Source organism: Protopterus annectens, chromosome 14.part0, assembly GCF_019279795.1.
Source record: "Protopterus annectens isolate FY-2018-M chromosome 14.part0, PAN1.0, whole genome shotgun sequence".
Lineage (NCBI taxonomy): Eukaryota > Metazoa > Chordata > Ceratodontiformes > Protopteridae > Protopterus > Protopterus annectens.
This window is the reverse complement of record NC_056748.1, coordinates 1,019,325,522-1,019,339,808: the sequence shown is the minus strand read 5'-3', so window position 1 is coordinate 1,019,339,808 and position 14,287 is coordinate 1,019,325,522.

Below are 14,287 nucleotides of genomic sequence, written 5' to 3'. Positions count from 1 at the left end.
TCATAACATAGTCTCCTATCTAGGGACTTCATGTTTCTATAAGATATTGTTGGTCTAGTATCAACTAAGTCTTTTATTTTCTCATCCATCAAGAGTAATTTCCAATTGTCTCCTATAACCTGCCTTACTTGGTTATTGATATTAGTATAAGGAATAATCAGTCTGTTTACTGCTGGGGGATTGGTTTTGATGTTCAACCCATCATTATCATCTACTCTCCTTAAAAACGGGGTGCCCTTACCTACTCTGTGAATGTCCCCATGAATTAGTTTGTATTTTTGGATGTTAAGCTAACTAAGGGAACCCATGGCATAGACACTGAGTTATTTAGGAAGACATGTTGGAAAAACAACTTACTGCACCGCAGCAGCATGCATCCCAAACATATACACAAAAACATTCCCAAGAATCAAATGTTACGGGCCTCTAGATTAACCACTCAAGAGTCTACCTTTAATAAACAGAAGACTATACTTAAAAATAATTTTTTAGAAAGGGGCTATAAAGAGACAGAAGTACATGAAGCACTAATTCATGGGGACATTCACAGAGTAGGTAAGGGCACCCCGTTTTTAAGGAGAGTAGATGATAATGATGGGTTGAACATCAAAACCAATCCCCCAGCAGTAAACAGACTGATTATTCCTTATACTAATATCAATAACCAAGTAAGGCAGGTTATAGGAGACAATTGGAAATTACTCTTGATGGATGAGAAAATAAAAGACTTAGTTGATACTAGACCAACAATATCTTATAGAAACATGAAGTCCCTAGATAGGAGACTATGTTATGAAAATCTTAACAAGGTCAATACTTTTCCACATAAGACAGGAACCTTTGCATGTTTAAGTTGTAAGCAATGCAAATATATAGCTGCAACTGATAAATTCATACATCCACACACAGGGCGTGAATATTCGTTCAAGGGATATGCATGTTGTAAAACTAGAGATGTTATATACCTCGCTCAATGCCAACAATGTACACTTTTATGTTGGTAAAACCAATAGGACATTACGTGAGCGAATAAGAGAACACATCTATGCAATTGATAAACAGAATACAACATATGCCCTAGCACGACATGTTTTAGATAAAGGATCTTCACATTGTTTTAAATTCATGGTCCTTGAGACTTTAACAAGAACTAATAGGCTAGGTAACATTAAAAGCCACACAGAGTGGATAGAGAACAAATGGATTCTTAGGCTACAAGCCCATTTTATGGGCTCAATGATAAGATATCCTCAAACCCTTTCTAGCCAGTAGACCCTTGAACCACTGAATTCTACACATTTATATTATGTATTCAATATTCATGTTTTTAATATATGTTTTAATATATGTTTTAACATATGTGTTTTTAACTCATGAGTCTATTTATGTGTGTTTTCACAAGTTTACTATATGTGCTTTCATAAGCTTTGTAGAATTTAGTAAGACATTTATACTCAGACTTGTTTGAATTTGTAAGCATCATTAACTACATCAATTACACCTTGTGGTCTTTAATCAATTAAGGTGCAATGTACTATGGTATATAAAGGGATGCATTATTCATACATCTTTAAAGGTCTGAAGAAGCGTTACACCAACGCGAAAGCGCTTACCTGTCTATTTTTATACCTGTTTGCCTTAATAAAGGACAGTCTGTGGAAGATTTGGTGAGATTTATTTGCAGCCTGGTGCACTCCTCACTTTTGGATTACATTTTGATATTTTTTCGTTTTGAGGGTGCTTTGCTTGTCAGGTAACTTTGTTTTTACCTGCTTTATGGTATGTGTTCGATGTTTTGTGATTCAGACATATGCTAGTCGAGCATGTGTCCGGATCCCATACATATATATATATATATATATATATATAAACGACACGGCTATTAATAGGACGTGCTGGAGGGATAGATTCATCACCCAAAGACTCCCTATGCTGTGGAACAAAATCCCGGTATATGTGAGGCAGAGCACCTCGCTGGCCTTGTTCAAGACAAATCTTGACCAATGGATGGGAGATCGCAGATATACCCCAGGGATTACCTCAGTGTCACTGCTCGACAGAGGCACAGCAAAATAATGGGTATAGTCCCCCATACTAAAGGGGTGGCGTAAGCCACAAAACTATGGGCTAGGCTTGTAAATGCCCTTGGGCAGATAGCCTAGTATGAACCTATGAACCTATATATATATATATATATATATATATATATATATATAGTATATCTATATATATATATATATATATATATATTCTTAAATACCTAATCAATGAAAACCTTTTGACCCCTTCTCTACATGGCTTCCGGCCTAACCATAGCACTGCCACTGCCCTCCTGTCTTTCACCCGCACTGTTGCTGAAGCCAGGGACAAAAATCTTCTTGTATCGTCCCTCTTCCTCAACCTCTCTGAAGCTTTTGATACTGTCTCTCATCCCAGCTAATTGCTAAACTAACTGATTTTATCCTCTCCCTCTCTGCTATTCAGTGGTTCTCATGCTATCTTTCAAAGAGGCTCCAGTCTGTGCGATGGCAGTCTGCCTTTTCCTCTGTCCTACCTATCCAGACTGCAGTCCCTCAAGGCTCAGTCTGTGGTCCTCTCCTCTTCAACATCTTAACAATAAACTTTATGCCTCCTGCACCACCTCCTCCCTCATACAATACACCGACGACTCTAATCTAATCTGTTTCTCTCAAAACATCTCTAACCTTCTTTCCATCACCCAAAGCACTTTCTCATCTGTCGAAAAATGTCTAACTGACCAGCAAGTCATACTTAACCCCAAAAAGACCAAGCTCCTACTATTCCTTCCCAAATCTCTCTCCCACCACAAATCCACCTTTACCATCTCTTGTCTTTATAACACCCTTATCAAAGCAGAACGACACACCAAACTACTTGGTACTATAATCGACGACCAGCTAAAATTCAACATCCATATACAACACTGTAATAAAAAAAAATAAAAAAAAAACAGAAATTGGCTCTTCTCTATAGAAATAAGAAATTCCTTACTTCCAACTCCAAACGCACTCTAGCTCAAGCCTTCCTCCTTCCATGCCTTCTCTATGCCTCTCCAATCCTTGCTCATCTCAAGTCATCCCTACTAACAAAACACAAACGAACCTATAATAATATAGCCAGATTCGCCTGTGACTAACCATATAAATCACATCATTGCCTTCCCCTGAATAAACTTCAATGGTTTGAATTACCAGCACCTGCTTCTTTCCAGCTGCAGCTCACACACTCCCTGCTAAATAAACCCTTAGCCTGTCCCTCCCTTTCTTCCATAGTATCCCCTTATATCCCAGTGCATTCACTTCAAAGCTCTGACCAGAACCTACTAGCCATATATAAACCAACCAAAAATATTGGCAAAACGCCTCTACAAAAACACAGTGTCCCAAGCTTGAAATAGGCTTTGTCCTGACATCTGTAGCATTAATTGTATAAGAGATAATTCAACTCTGCAGTTATAAACTACTTCCTGAACTCAAGATTCTGCCCTTGCCATAATCCCCCTTAATTTTCATTTCCACTCCATTTCTCTTCTGCCTCTATAATACTTTTTTAGAATATTTTATTTATACTGTCTCCTTTCTAGCATATGCAAAATGCACTATCTCATCCTTGAATACCTACCCTCTGTACAAAGTAAATTTCACCCAATCTGCTGAACATTCTATAGTGTTATTATGCTACCAGATAAAAGATATGCTTTCACTGACTCTGCTTCCTCACATATGCATTACCATGTAAAAGATAAGCTTATACTGACTGCTTTCTGACAAAGAGCAATTTATTTTTTAAAGTTGTAACCATTAGTTTCTTGTTCTTCTCCAATGGATGTATAATCTATGTACTTTGTGTTTTAACACTGCATGTCAACATTTGTATTATTTGCTTACGTACTTTCTTGTAAATAATTCATTATTCTGTAAACTGGAGCTTTTCTCCTTGGTCTCCACTAAAAACAGGCCTGACAGCTTAGTTGGACTAATTAAGTTAACAAATGTCAAATAAATAAATAAACAAATAGGGTTTTACTTCTATATCCCGAAAGCTCACATTACCAAACACCAGAGAAATGAGACCGGAAGACCGAATGTTGAAAATCCTGAAAGTCCTGAATTTCAAGTGACAGAATATCAAATTTGTGAAGGTAGGTATCGTGTTGTGAGTGACTGGTGTGGTATTCCTTTAAGACATGATCCATTTTAGGTAATGTACATGGTGGATATTAGCTGTGCTGTTGAAGGAAATTTTTGAGGTTTTGTTTTTTTAAAGTTGTTAAGTAAGGATTTTATTGCTGAGTGTGGGAGTCGAATGTGTCTCTGTATGTTCTGTGAATGTTGTTTGCAGTGTCGGGATATGTGTGTGGTGGTGAATGTGTTTGTGTTGGTAGGATGTAGGTTTTTAGGGAAGGGAGAGGTATCTGTGTTTGAAAGTGTTTGGATATGTGTTGTGGAGATTGCGGTACAGTGGGGATCAGGAAATTTACCTTTCCTCTACTGTAGTGCGATCTCGAAGTGAGTATATTAAATTTGCAGAGGGTGTGGGGGTGCAGGGGGGCTTGACCCTTGCTTAAGCATAGAGAAGTCAGTGGCTGTATACTTTGCATGTTTTGGTTTATGATTTGTGGTGTAGGGTGGTAGGTTTCTGTTTGGGTTGTTATTTTTGATATTTTGGGAGTCAGTATTCCATACGCGTACATATATATATATATATATATATATATATATATATATATATACACACATATATATATGTGTGTGTGTGTGTGTGTGTGTGTGCGTGCATATAAAAACATCAAAAGTTTAGAAGAGCAAACTTTTTTTTTCCTTGCGGATCTCTGAATGCCGGCTGCTGTGTCTATGAGGTCATGGTAGAGCAGGGACTAGGAATTTGTCCTTTCCCTGTTGTTCTGCAGTCTCAGATTTGTATACAGTCAGTTGTGTGTGCCTGTGGTGTAGCAGTTAGTGCTCTCACCTCACACCAAGAGAGTCTCTGGTTCGATTCTTGGCTGGTGTGCCTTCTGTGTAGAGTCTGTATGTCCCTCCTGCATTCATGTGGGTTTCTTCCCGTATTTCAATGACATGCAGTAGGTGTACTGGACACTCTAAACTGGACAAGGTGTGAGTGTATGGTGCACCCTCTGATGAGGGTTGGGCCTTGGGCTAGCAACCTAATCCTGTAAAACATGTACCTGCTATGGAAACAATGAGTGCTGAAGGGTGCTCACTGCCCAATGTGCTGAAGAGCATGGGAGTAAATCCAGGATATATATATATATATATATATATATATATATATATATATATATATATATATATATATGTGTGTGTGTGTGTGTGTGTGTGTATGCAGTTTATTAATACAGTTCAATAGATTTGTTTAATTCAATAATTGATTATAAATGAAATTAGTAAGAATATAGAAGAGCCTTACAAATTAAAATTACTTAATTTACATTAGATCATTAAAAGAGAAATGTCAACACATGCATTTAATGCATACTTTTTTATATATTATTCCTATACTGTTTTCCTAATACCTTTCTAAGTCCTTTCCTGGCTAGCTGTATTGTAAGAAATACATATGCAAATCTATTTTATCAAATGCAGAAATCAGACTGAAAACAGGAGAGCAAATAACATTTGTAAATAATTCATATAATGCATGCTTACACCATACCCAGATACTTTCTTTCCATCATGTATTTTCTGTGGTGTTCATAAGTTCAGAATATGAACATTGCGTTAATGCATGCATCACATCCTTTTCTTTCATCTGCAAGGGTGATACTTCATTATCGTTTGACCAGTTATTCTATTTGCCCCTATATTGTCAGAACTGTTAAATACTTTGCATTTTGCATTTCACTTGAAATTGTCATAAAATATCTTTCTTCTAGCAATAATGTTGCATCACATTTATACATGTGATATATATTCTTATTGTTGTATTTTTTGAAATGACAGAGTCAGTCTGTATATCTCAAGATGTTTTCAAAACACTTTAGAAACAAGAATGTATAATGGCATCTTTATCCTATGACAAGTTTTATTTTTAATACGTCACCCATTACTTCTGCATTACCTCATCTTACCGTATGAATCTAGCTTGCTACGAAATGACTACCCAACAGCATTCTTTCATTTGCTTTTAAAAACTCTTGTCTTAGATATATTTCAGTAAACAATTTTGAAAATAACTGTGCTTTTCTGAAAACCTTATAAATTGATTTTATTAAATTCATATCCCTTCTCTTATACTATACTTAACTCTAAACATAACCATAGGATATATTTTTGTTTTGATGGAATCAGCTATGATTTTAACTTTCATTCCCGTTAGTGATAAGTCGTCATTTCTGAAAGTTGCAAACCATTTGTCTGTCTTTTTTTTTTTTTTTTTAATATTTTTATTCATTTCCAAAAACAGGAAAACATGAATGCAGGTTATTTATGACAATGAAGTATTTACAAATTATTTAAAAAGGTAGGCTAAAACCTCTAAACAGATATCAAACATTAAAACCAAAATAAAGTATTTACAAGGGTGTCTATTGTTGACATATAATTGACTTTCTATAAAATTGTTTCCTGATTATAATCTGCTGCAGTCATTATTCTCCAGTATTTTAGTTACTTTTTGCCATGCTACGTATAATGATGTAATTCTTTCAGTTCTTCCTTTAATAGTATTCATTTCCAATTGCGATACTGCTGACACCATATTCATGAATTGCTTAAAAGTTGGAGATGCTTTGGATTTCCAGTTTGATGTAATGTTCTTCCTTGCAATACCTAGGAGAGTCCATAAGATTACATATTTTGTTCTTGGCACACAATCGGGTACAGGTGCATTAAACAAAATAATAGATTTGGAAATCTGGAATTTATCATTCAATACCATTTGCAGAAAATAATTTATTTTATCCCAATATGGTTTAATCAAATGGCATTCGTAGAACATATGTTTCCAGTCTGCTTTTATTGATAAATCACATCTCCAGCAGCCAATATTTTTCTTAAACATAAGTTCCATTTTATGAAGGGTTACATAAGATCTGTGTATGAATTGCCATGTAAAAAGTCTCCAATGTAATGAAAGTGATGTCTGCTTTGGAGAGAGAAGAATTAGTTTTTTATCTCTGTCATTTGGCACATGTCCATTAACTGATCTATAATAATTCCATATTTTGTCATTATTATGCATTTTTATTTTTTTGTTTGTTTTATAAATAGATGATAAGTATCCCTTTCCAGTAATGGGTTGATTCATTAGTAATATTATATGTTCTATAAGGTTAGGAAAGGTCTTATTGATGGTTGCATTGTTTCTTGTTTGCTTAATATATACTGTCTTAATTCTTGTATATGTAACCATGAACTATCTTCCATATCTAATTTCTGTTTAATCTGGTCTATTGTCAGAGGTTTTCCAGAGTTTAGCAATTGATGCCAATATATTAATCCCTTTTCTTTAAGAATGTTGACTACTTCCATGTTAAATGTTATTATATTACCTTGTGTGTACGCTACTGGATATAAAAGAAATGACCATGTTTTAATATCAGGATTGCTATTAATAAAATTTTGGAAAATTTTTAATGTATAAGTAATGTATTTGGAACTTATATTTTTATTCTTATGTATTATCATATATTCCTTCATCAGCCATAGAAAATTGTTTGGTATGAAATATGTATACTTATTTGCTACTACAAATCCTGATTTTAACCAGATTCTCTCATGAGCTAGCTTCCATTTTGATGTATATTTTGTATTTAGCCATAATGATATTGTTTTAATAATGTATGAATGCAAATATATTTCTATGTCTGGTAAACCTATGCCACCTATATCCCAATCATCTTGATGATATTTCATAGCTATCCTTGTTTTTTTTGGATACCATAGGAATCTTACCATTAAATCATTTAATTGTTTTAGGTGCGATTTAGCTGGTGGCAAAGAACAAGCTTGTATGACATAAAGAATTTTTGGAAATATGATCATTTTAATTATATAAAGCCTTTCTTCCATTGAAAAGAAGAATTTATTCCATCTTTGTATTAGATTTTTAATATTATTTAAGGTCTCTTTATAATTTGTTTCAATTGTAGTATCTAGGTTGTTAGTTATTATAATTCCCAAGTATTTAATTATATTATCGGTAGAGATATATTTATGGTATTTTTATTTAGATCTTTTTTATTAGTATTTATAAGCAATACATTTGTTTTGTTCTCATTAAATTTAAGACTTGAAAAGTTTTGAAAGTTTTGAATGGAGTCCCATAATGCTTTTAAACTGCTATTATTATTTTTAAGGTAATTAAAATATCATCAGCAAAAAGTTGAATTTTAAGCTCTAGGCTGTTGTCTAGTTGTATTCCTTCAATATTTTTATCCAAACGTATATTATTTGCTAAGGGTTCAATGACTAGCAAACAATAACGGAGAAAGAGGGCAGCCTTGTTTTGTGCCCTTAGTTATTTTAATAGATTTAGACAGACAAGATCCCAGTTTTATATAAGCCAATGATTTTTCATATAATGATTTTATTAACAAAGTGAAGTTGTTTGAGAAGCCATATTCTTCTAAAACTACCCACAGATAATCCCAGTTCACTGAATCAAATGCGCTATTTATGTCTAAGCTAATAACATTCATTTTGTTTTTTGTGACATTTATATAATCAATTAAGGAAATAATTCTTTTAATGTTGTCATAAGTGTTCCTATCTTTTATAAAACCCGTTTGATCCTCCTCTATCAAAAGTGGTAGTAATTGTTTTATTCGAGCAGCATGTATTGCCATAAAAATTTTATAATCTATATTAAGAAGTGAAATGGGTCTGTATGATGAACATTCACTGGGATCTTTATTTTGTTTCAGAATTGGTGATATTAATGTGTACTTCCAAGAAGGAGGAATGTCTTTACCATTTTTAACTGATGTAAAGACATTCAATAACAACAGCAAAGCCTCATTTGATAGTAATTTAAACATTTCTGGGGTGATATTATCTATACCTGGAGCTTTGTTTAATTTTAACTTATTTACTTCAGCTTTAAGTTCTGTCATTGTTATTTGTTTATCTATTAGTTGTACCTGCTCCTCTAATAACCTAACTTTAACATTGTTTTTGAGAAAAGCTTTCAATGCTGAATGTGTTTCTGTTTTTCTCATTTTGATTATTAAGTTTATGATAAAATAGCCTAAAAGCTTCTAGTATTCCTTCTAAATCAGATACTTTCTTTTTGGTTTCTATATTATGTATTTCCTTGATTTGATTTGTTTTAATAATCTTTTTAGTCCTATTTGCTATTCTTCGTTGGTTTTTAGGGTTCATTGAATAGTAACGTAGTTTAATTTTTTTCTAAGTTGATCATTGTTTTGTGGTGTAGCATCTCTGAGTATTTTTTATTAGTATCTTCTAGTTCTTTTATTAAGTTGGTGTTTCCATTTTGAATATCAAGCTTTAAATGATCTACTTTTGACTGTAATTCCATTAATTCCTTATTCCACTGTTTTTGTTTATTTTTATACCATCCCACCGCTCTTCCATATAGGTATGCTATCAATGCATCCCATATATATATTTCAGATACATCTTTTTTAAGATTGATATCTAGGAATGTTTGTGTCTCTTTAATATAAAATTCCTTAAAATCTTTGAGATTTGTTATGTAAGATGGTATTCTTGTTACTGATATCCTTCTCTTGAAACATAAGTCTATCTCAAACGTTATGGTGTTATGGTCCGAAAATGGACATGAAATTGTCTTGACTTTATTTAATTTAGAGGTTAAATCCTTTGTTATGTACACTCTATCTATTCTAGAGTATGTATTATGTCTATGGGAAAAATGTGTAAAAATAGTGAATCTGGGATAGCATACTCATTTATGTCAACTATATTAAAAGTTTCAACAAACTCAGATAACAACTTTGTTAAAGGTGATCTCTTACGTGTAGTTTTAGTATTTGTGTCAGTTTCTTTTATAATGCAATTGAAATCTCCAGCTATGATTAAATTGCCTTTGGTATATTGTACAATGTCTTCTAAGTGTTGTTTGGCCGCTCTAACACCTAGTCCTGGTATCCAATAAATATTCACTAATGTATATATCATTTCATTGATAGATATTGTCACTAGACAAAACATTCCTGAGTTGTCATGGAACGTGTTTATGATTTTAGGCATTAAAGTAGTGTTTTCCACAAAATTGCTACTCCCCTTTGCTTCTGATTATAGGTGGAACTTACTAGTATTGTATAATTTTTATTGTTTATTTTATTTATGTCTTCCTGTGTAAGGTGTGTTTCCTGTAAAAATACTAGTTGCACTTCACATAGCTTTAAATATCTATAAAGACTTCCCCTTTTGCAGCTATTATTTAAACCATTTACATTAAGAGATATACATTTTGCAATTGGATTTATATTAGCTTTGCTTTTATCCATATTCATATACTCGTAACAATGTGTAGATGTGTGTACATGAAGAGAATGACTTGTTCTTTCTTCTTCCAACAGTATTACAATAGATTATAGACACCCAATAAAAGTAAATTACAAGATCATAACTGAGAACAATATAAGATAAACAACCACCAAACCCCTCCATGAGAAAAAACATCTCATCCTTCAATGATCTAATCATTCAAGCGATCTCTCTAAGTCTGCATTTCAGCATCCTCCCCCGGCCCTGCCATATGGTAGTTTTATAATGAAAAGTATCTTATATATCTTTTAAGTATACATGCATCTGTCTTTACAGATTACTTAAATACAGTCTTTATCTATTTTTAATATTTTATAAAACACTAAGGCAACACAACTATAGATAGATTTAATACTTAACTATTTGGTTTTGTTTAAATTGTAAAGGAAAAACTTTTATTTTAATATATCTTTTGTGTAGCAATAACGGTTATGCATCTTAAAAATAATATGCTTGCTGTCTATCTCCCTTATAGTGTGAGTGGCATTCATAGGTATCAAATTTATTGTAATGATCTACCTATATATATATATATATATATATATATATATATATATATATATATACATATATATATACATATATATACATATACATACATACACATACACACACACACACACACACACATATATATATATATATATATATATATATATATATATATATACACACACATACATACATACACACATATATGCATACATACATAAAAAAAAAAAATGTTAAGCATTATATGCATCAGTTAACCATGCCACAAGCTGATTAAATCAGAAAGTATCCGTAACAATGAATATAACGTTACATTTGTATTGTCATTTATCAGTAATCTTATAGTTTTCTTTTAATCCAAAAAGTCATATTTTAGTGGTATGAATGCTACTAATTTGTTTTTGTCATTGGTATTATATAGTTTAAGACTATATTTCTTAGCAATTCCTATATATTTATTAGTGCCACTGGCATATTTCATCGCTAGTGTACCACATATGTCATATGTCAAATAGCAACTCATTCTCCTTATGATATTACAGGATTTATCTACAGCATTATAACTGTAAGGTTGGAAAATATGAGAAGCAAAGTAGGCTTTAAATATGCTATAACACAATTGCTTGATACTTATTAATGTCAACTCTTCTACATACATAGGAAAAGATAACCTTATATGACCATCAACCATTTTCCTTCATTTTTCTCTTCATCCTTCTATTCTCCATTTTTAATAAATATTTGTTTCTATTGTGGCGTCTTTGAATTTAGTGAGGGTACTCCATATCATATTATAGATAATATACAATGTTCAAACAGAGAACATGCCCAATATAGAGACATATTCTCAACTCAAGTGGTCCACACCATATATTTACAACACTGCAGTCAGAAATATACTAATGAATATGCAATAACTAGCAGCTTTGCAGCATGTGTATGTCTCTAACAAGTACATACCTATAGGATATTTAAAAGAATAGATAGCGCGCTCTTGTTTCATAATTAACAAATGCACACAGCCTGGTATTTACTTTCATAGACAGAAATTAGACCTGTTACTTATATGCATATCAGGTACCAACAGCAATATGTTAGTAAATGCCTATGCTATTCAAATCATATTTTAATGCTGATTGATATGAGATGTAGCTGACAATGGCTTTAGCGTTTGTGATGTTATATAATATATATTCAGTATTATAAGTAAAAGTATGTTGCATGTCTATTTGCAATCTAAGGTTCAAGGCTGATCAATTTTGACATACAAGACAATCTCTTTAGCCTTGGTTATATAATGGGAGTTACTGTGTCTCTACATAACCATTAATTTTCAGTGAGGATGTTCAATATTAATATAACTTGCCTTTAATAAAAGCATACTTATAATTCAGTAGTTCTTTCCTATATATAGATATATATATATATATATATATATATATATATATATATAACAATATCATAAGCAAGACCGAGATTTTTTCTTGCTCATTACTGCTTAATGATTGTGCTACTTGAACAATTTAATATTTACAGAGTATCTTGATAATTAAACAGCAACTCCTTTTTACCCTTAAAATGCCTAATAACACATAGCTACATTCATGAACCTTAATTGACTTACAATTCTTAAGGTTGAGTACACTAGCTGCAGTGTGTTTACAAATATGTTATATAGTTCCAGTCAAGGACTTAAATATATTAAATTTTTATAAAATTAAGTTAAATTATAGTAATTTACGTGGGTGATCTTATCAGAAAAGATTATAATAAAGTCTGTATGTGTTAACTATTCATACAGTTTCTTCCAAGTGATATACTTCTTTTTAAGCTTTGTGTGCTGTGGCCAAAAGCAACGGAGAAAGCAAGATCTCCGTTGCTTTTTACTGTTTCGCTATGTTAAAAGAGTTTAACATAGCGACACAGGTTTAAAAAAAGCAACGGAGATCTCCGTTGCTTATTTTAAAGCTGTCTCGCTATGTTAAACCCATTTAACATAGCGAGACAGGTTTAAAAAAAAGCAACGGAGAAAGCAAGATCTCCGTTGCTTTTTACACACTGTGTCACTATGTTAAAGGAGTTTAACATAGCGAGACAGCTTTAAAAAAAGCAACGGAGATCTCCGTTGCTTTTTTTAAACCTGTGTCGCTATGTTAAACTCTTTTAACATAGCGAGACAGTGTTTTAAGAGACTTATACTAATGGAAAAAGTCCGGGTGACCGGACCTTTTTCCATTAGTATAAGTCGATTTACAATGTGCACTCTGGCCAATCAGCGTGCACGTTTTGGAATATTAATGGGGGGGGTCATGGTATAATGTACATTCAAGCTGTACACGTCCCATGTATCCAAAAGAAAATGAAAATGAGAGTCAGCTTATTAACAAGCCCAGACTGGTATGCTAAGATTCATCTTTTGAGACTCAGACTGGAAATTTAAGTGCAGCGTTTGTTTATATAGGATATGTAAAGGCATATTTATAAATACATTTACAGAGCTATCAGAAGCTGAGCACATCAAGTATATGCCAGGATGCAATAATATTAGTAGCAGACTTGAAATGCAACTACAGTCACAAGTGTGGAATGGAATATTAGAATGACGGATTAATTTTCTGCACATCTATTTGAAATGCAGTAAAGGGTAAATAGAAAGTTTTGAAATCCAGTACCAGACTTTTAGATAGTTGGTAATGAAGTACACTTTTTTGTCAAAGAATAGGGAAAAAGTGAAAATAAATAAAGTAGAATAGTACAGAAATTCCAGTACATTTGACTGTGTCACGGGGAAAATGTATTTCTTCCCTTTTTCTCTGTAGGGGTTACCCCAAGTAAAGTTTAGTTATTTCAACTAATAAAGTTATTTCTAAAAGGCATACACATTTTGCCCTATTCTTCAGGTAGGTTTTCAAAGCAACAAGAACGTAGATCAAGAAACAGTTAATAGTAGGCCTGAGGGTGGTAGAAATTTTATTAGAAATAATGATATGAAAGATATAGTTCCCGCCTATTGTTTGGACATGTCGGTAGACAACAGTCATATTAAACAAATAATACAGAATAACTGGAGAATTATCTTGGGTAGTCAATATTTAAGGTTAGTTTTGGGGAGACCCCTAAAGTTATATATAAAAAAAGATAGGTGCATTAAATATATATTAGAACAAGACAATACCAGCGTTTATCTCCCAAGTACTACCAAACCCTTAGGCACGTATAAGTGTTATGGGTGCAACATTTGTAGGTTTATTAGTGAAGGGCCATTTGTCTGTTTGGAT